This window comes from Rhyacophila brunnea, unplaced genomic scaffold (genome assembly GCF_057557595.1).
Source record: "Rhyacophila brunnea isolate RB1 unplaced genomic scaffold, BYU_Rbru_1.0 scaffold_22, whole genome shotgun sequence".
Classification (NCBI taxonomy): domain Eukaryota; kingdom Metazoa; phylum Arthropoda; class Insecta; order Trichoptera; family Rhyacophilidae; genus Rhyacophila; species Rhyacophila brunnea.
This window is the reverse complement of record NW_028232882.1, coordinates 5340292-5346739: the sequence shown is the minus strand read 5'-3', so window position 1 is coordinate 5346739 and position 6448 is coordinate 5340292.

Genomic DNA, 6448 nt, shown 5'->3' with positions numbered 1-6448 from the left:
TGTGTAGACAGTGTTTGTTAGTTTTTAATATTCAATTAAACCCTGCCTAATCCAAACTATAGTAGATAATAGTGAAAGAATATTCGTTTAGATATTATCTATAAAATATCTAAAACTGTGCCATTAAACCGTTCATCATTTTAGATATTTCATAGATAGAAGTGTGCAATATTTTGTCGAATCGCCCATAGCATATCTAAATACTATGGTTTGGTTTAGGCAGGAGTTAATTTATTGTATTTAAAAAACTAACATCCACCATCTGGAAATTGTATCTTTAGTTCAAGTGTGACTGACAGAGCTTAGTCTGCACTATTTATGTCGAACCGTAACAGCCTACCTCCACCCTTCACCACTGCTGTAATGTCCTTAGGTTACCCAGCCTAATGAAATGAAAATATTTTAGATAATAATATTATGCACTTCGTCATCTTCATATTTCAGCTATTCCTAGAATCTTCAATATAACATTTAATTAAAATATTATTATTTTCAAAATAATTGATAGATTTCTGTCAGATTTTATATATTCGTCATAAATTATAAATGCACATTGAAAACCGAGCATCGCATTCCATTACGAACAAAAAAGATATATCTAAAAGTAAATGCGACAAAGAGAGGGGTGCCGGACGAAATCCCGAAGGCCGAAATCCCGAAAAATAAAAAAATACGAACAGTAATGATTGCGCAATCTTAACACTTATCTTGAATTACGCAAATTTTACAAGAGAGACAAAAACCCATTTTCCACAAAAAACTGTTTTTTTGTTTCTGTCAAGTGTCAAGATTGCGCAATTATTTATTACTGTTTGTATTTTTTTTATTTTTCGGGATTTCAGTCTTCGGGATTCCGGCCATTCGGGATTTCGGCCATTCGGGATTTCAGCGTTCGGGATTTCGGTATTCGGGATTTCGGCCTTCAGGATTTCGGCTTTCAGGATTTAGGCTTACGGGATTTCGGCCTTCGGGATTTCGACCCAAACCCCAAAGAGAGACATACTCAATTGTGAGAAAGACATATTATGAACGTAAGAGCTGAGATCAAGATAGTATTATGACTTGTAGGCTGTAATAATGTAATTATAGAAATACTGTATGATTATAATTAAGTTTTGATGCCTTTTTGTACATTTTATTGATAAAACAAATCGCAAATAATAATGATGAAACCTTATTAGACTTATTAATGTTGCCAACATAATATCTGTACCTCAGAGGCAGACGGATGCAACTCCATTTTTGGGGAAAATGATTTTTTTTAAGAATCGACAGGCTAAAGGCTTTATTTATTAGAGGGAGAGAGATGAAAGTCCTAGTCCAAGATATGCATAGAATAAAGATGCAAGTGCCATACCTACCTTAGAGGCAGAAGGATGCAAATCCAATAATCCACTAAGATAAAATTCTCTCAAACCGTCTGCAATATGTACTACGCGAGAACCAGCTACGAGAACGAGCTTTAGAAGAGGATACAGCACTATAGACCATATCCAAGTCATCAGAAAAATCAGAGCGGTAACAAGAATACAAGCTGCCACTATCCATGGGTTTTATAGACTATGAGAAAGGGCTCGATTCCATAAAGAAATTTTCAATACTCGATGCACTCAGAAATCAAGGAATCCCCGGGCGCTATATAAATATTTTCAATAATATATACAGTAGCGCAACAACATCTCCATAAACCATTGCGCATTTCTTATCAGAAAAGGAGTCCGACAAGGTGATACAATCTCACCTAAACTATCTACAGCTACACTTGAAGACTTATTTAGAGAACTTGACTGGAATGACGCGGGCCCCCATAAATGGAGAATACGTGAGTGATCTGCGCTTTCCCGATGACAATAAATAGTAGTTTGCAAGACTCAGAAGACTTCCAAAGCAGAATGCAGGAACTCGCTGGAGTAAGCAACAAAGTAGGCTTGAAAATAAATGTGTCAAAGAATAAAGTCATGTTCAACTGCTTTGCGGGCCAAAAAGAGATCCTCATCAATGGCATTCAGCTCGAACAGGTGAAAAACTACATCTATCTGGCACAACAAATGTCTATAAATGGATGTATATTTGATGAAATTGTTCGCTGAGTAAAGCTAGGCTGGAGTGCTTTTGGCCGCCTGAATAATTTCTTCAAAAATGACCTCCCACTGTGCCTAAAGTGCAAAGTGTTCAACCAGTGTGTACTTTCCGTAATCACATGCGTGTGAAACATGGACCCTAAGCAAAAGAGAGTTCCAGAAACTTATAGTAGCATAACGTGGAATGGAAAGGTGCATGCTGGGCATAACGCAAACGGACAAAAAGAAGAATGAGTGGATATGGGAACAGACAAGGATTAATGATGTGATAGAGTTTGCTAAAAACCTCAAATGGAAATGGGCTGGACACATAGGTCGAAGAAAGAACAATCGTTAGAAGTGGAAGACGTTAGAAGACGAGAGAAGTGGAATCAACTTGGAGATTGGCGAGGCCTTCATCCAGCAGTGAATAGATTCAGGCTGGTGATGATGATGAATACATAATAAAATTTAAAAAAAAAATGTGTTTTGGTTTGTTATATTTATACCTATAAATTTTTTTAACTTATAAATTGTTTTATTGTGGCTAGGTAAATAAGATACAAATCCACATTTAACAAAACTTTAGAGGCAGAAGGATGCAAATCCACACTACGTTTTTTATTTTATTTTTTTTAGATATAAAATTGTATTATATTTACTCCTTTCTTACATATTCCAGAAGTACTTTAATTGAATTAGAATAAAAAAAATAATGATCATTATATGTATATTTTCTTAGAAGTTATGAATATTCGTTTAAAATAAAAATTGTTTTTTGGCTCTCATGAACAATTAGGTATTTGGCATTTGCATCCGTCTGCCTCTGAGGTACAGATATTATGCTTTTACCTTTTAGCTACTGTAATATTGCCAATCTCATACGGTAACCCAAGGTCACGTGACCGGGACGGACAGAATTTATTAGCATCGTAAAGTGAATCAACCTTTCAATATCGCGACTTTTTCAATCGTTTGCATTTTTTTTTCAAAAAAAAAAAAACTCCCACGGACGAAGTTCATTTGACACCGATACTTGTAGGCAAGCGTCTGAAATTTTATTCGATACTAGTATCAATATTTTCATTCTTTACAGTACCAGTGACGATTATTAATTTTTCCATATCACATCCCTGAATGTCACTGTGATGTTTTTAATCAATATAATATGGAATAGTAATAGATAGGTGTTTTAGAACATTTATGCTAAAATAATAAATATATCATATAACTTTTATTAAGACGATACATCGGAGAAACGGCATATAATTTTCAACTATAGGCGCGACGAAATCTTGGACTCGCTGGCATTCGGAGAGTGAACGTCGAGGCGTAAATACGTCAATTTGTTTCGTGATGGCGACGGGAGTATTAATTCTTAAATCGTGTAAAGATGACTAAAAACGTTACCCATTTACTTGAAAAAGAAAACATGTCAATGAATACATTATTATTGTTACTAATAGAACATACGTTAAAGTGCCCACCACCACCCGTTATATATGCACAACCGTGGATATGTACGGCCGCTTTCTATGACGCTTTAAACGTGTCTGAAAGAAGTGATTTTAAGTGCTCATTCCGTCCCGAGACGGAGCCGCACGGGACTGATGCTGCAACCATGCACCGTAGTGCTTAAAGAAGAAAGTTAAGAAAGAAAATTTTTGGTACTAATAGAACATACGTTAAAGTGCCCACCACCACCCGTCATATATGCATAACCGTGGATATGCACGGCCGCTTTCTATGACGCTTTAAACGTGTCTGAAAGAAGTGATTTTAAGTGCTCATTCCGTCCCGAGACGGAGCCGCACGGGACTGATGCTGCAACCATGCACCGTAGTGCTGAAAGAAGAAAGTTAAGAAAGAAAATGTTTGTTTTTGGACTGGCTCTGCTGTCCGCTGACGTTAAGCGCTTTGTGTACCCGCATACTGAGTGTCACGAATTGAAATGGATGAGTCTACAGAAGAGTCGGGACTATCCCGCTCCCCATACGACGCTGCAAATTTCTCAAATGCCGCAAAGTTGGCCTCGGTTGCTACCAGATCTCCATGACCAATTGGGCCTAGAACAATAAACAGAACATTAAATGGACGCATGTTGGATTTATATGACAAATTATATTTCGTTCGGCATGCGTTATTTGCACCCAGGACCCGCAATCCGCGCATCGCCTAGCCACGATCTTTTTAGACCGTGCCTCAACTGAGGTATAGCCTTAAGACATGTGGATGATATTATAGGGATTGCAATCTAGGTTAGAATTATTCTCGATCCCAGGATTGGTGAAAAAAATATTTAAATATTATTATAATTTTCATGTTTGGACATATTATTTTAATTGTTTATAATTTTGTAAAAAATGCTGATTCCGTGATTTAATGCCACTACGTTAAAGACATTTTCTGAATTTTCATCAAGAAAACGTCGTACCTATCGTAAAATTTGTATGTATACAATTGGCCGTATCACAGTTCACCTCGAGATGTTGTATCAGAAATAGATGGCCGTATAGCATTGTGATAAATTCATGTCTCAAAAAACATAATATAAATTGTGATTTTGATACAAGGGAAACAATAGAAACTAGGCAGTTAAGTAAATTAGAAATAGAATAATATCGTAATTTATTATATTTATATAAAATTCTGTTAGGTGTTCGTCAGTATCAAGTCGTACCTACTTATCAAATATCTGATAATAATGACGAAATGAATGATGAGCATAATTATGAGATATTTCATACAAAGTCAAATTATGTTCTAATTGAATCTAATAAAATGTGAAAATTACTCTCTGCAATGATTCGCAAACAACGTGTATTTTTTGGATCTCAATGCTAGACGGCCACCGCTTTCCAGTAAGACGGCTCACGATGAACTGTGTGATGGCGAGATATAATACTTACAATAATTTGTATTGATTTTTATTTTAAATATTATTTCGATAATCTGCTTATACAGTTCTGTCGCTACCATAAAAAAGGTTGAGATCCTCTATATTAAACCATAATTATTGGCAGCCAACCAGCGACTCGCTTTATCAATCTACAATGGATGCATGTACGATAAAAAATATTATTCAAATTTTTGACGTTCTTTGTATTTTAATCGAAACATTTCATTTTTTGATACTTTTAGCCGTTAGGTACTGAGCTGAAAACCTTAAATTCTTTCACTATTTTCCAAGATGGCAGCCGAGGCACGGCATGCACGAGTGTTTTTTTGTATTTTATTGCTAGGTTTTAGTTAGCTCCATCCGTATTATAAAAGCCTCTCTGTTATCGGAATTATTTCCGGGTAAAATCACAGCATTAAATATTTAACATAAAAATAACTATTGCCATCTATTGTTAATTGTGGTAGATATAATCATAGAACAGTAATCTTCTTTATTTTTTTTTAACGATAAATTTAATAGATGCTGCTAAATATAATTTATTATATACATCGACATATTCGAATGAATAACAATCAATGAAAAATATAATATGAACAAAGTTTCATGCAGTACACGCATAGATGGCAGGTATATTATGAATTAATAATAAAAAAATTATAATAATTTGTGAACACAGAATGCATTGTTGCTTATTGTATTCAATTTGAGTGTGTTATTATTTCACTAACGAAGCTCCAAATCACTGTGGTACTGTTACAAATAAGGTGAATTGACAGTATGTCAATTTGATTTTTTAATGGCGCTATGGCAGGGCTCGAAATGGATCGGAACGCACCGGAGCGCCGTTCCGGCTCGTGAAATTTGTAAAATTATCGCTTTGTCTCGTGGAAAAAATATGTTGACCGTCTGAGCTAGATAGGCCATAGAATAGAAAATCTGACACTTATTTTTATAAAATACACATACGATTTGATGACTATGTAAATATCGTCAGAAAATTTGTCGAGCGCTCCGGTTCGTAAACTTTTCCATTTCGAGCGCTGCGCTATGGCAAATGGATTGAAATTTATAATGTATGGGCAGACATAGGTACTAACTCGTATATTTTATGTTGGGTTCGGAAGAATAATAAATTGTTATTTTATTTTAAGCTGTATATAATAAGAATTAAATTTATTTTATTTATTTTACACATTGTGGAAATTACAAATTAAAAATTTAAGACGTTCACAACATGACATGAAATATTATTATAAAGAAGAAAGAAAAATAGTATGTCGCCATGTATTTATTAACCATATAAACACTTTTTAGAGTAAATAGTAGGTATTCAACACAGGGCTCGAAATGGACCGGAACGCACCGGAGCGCCGTTCCTGTCCGTGAAATCGGTAAAATTATCGCTCCGTCTAGTGGAATAAATAATTTTACCGACTGAGCTGGATAGGCCATATAATCAAAAATCTAACACACTTATTTTTATGAA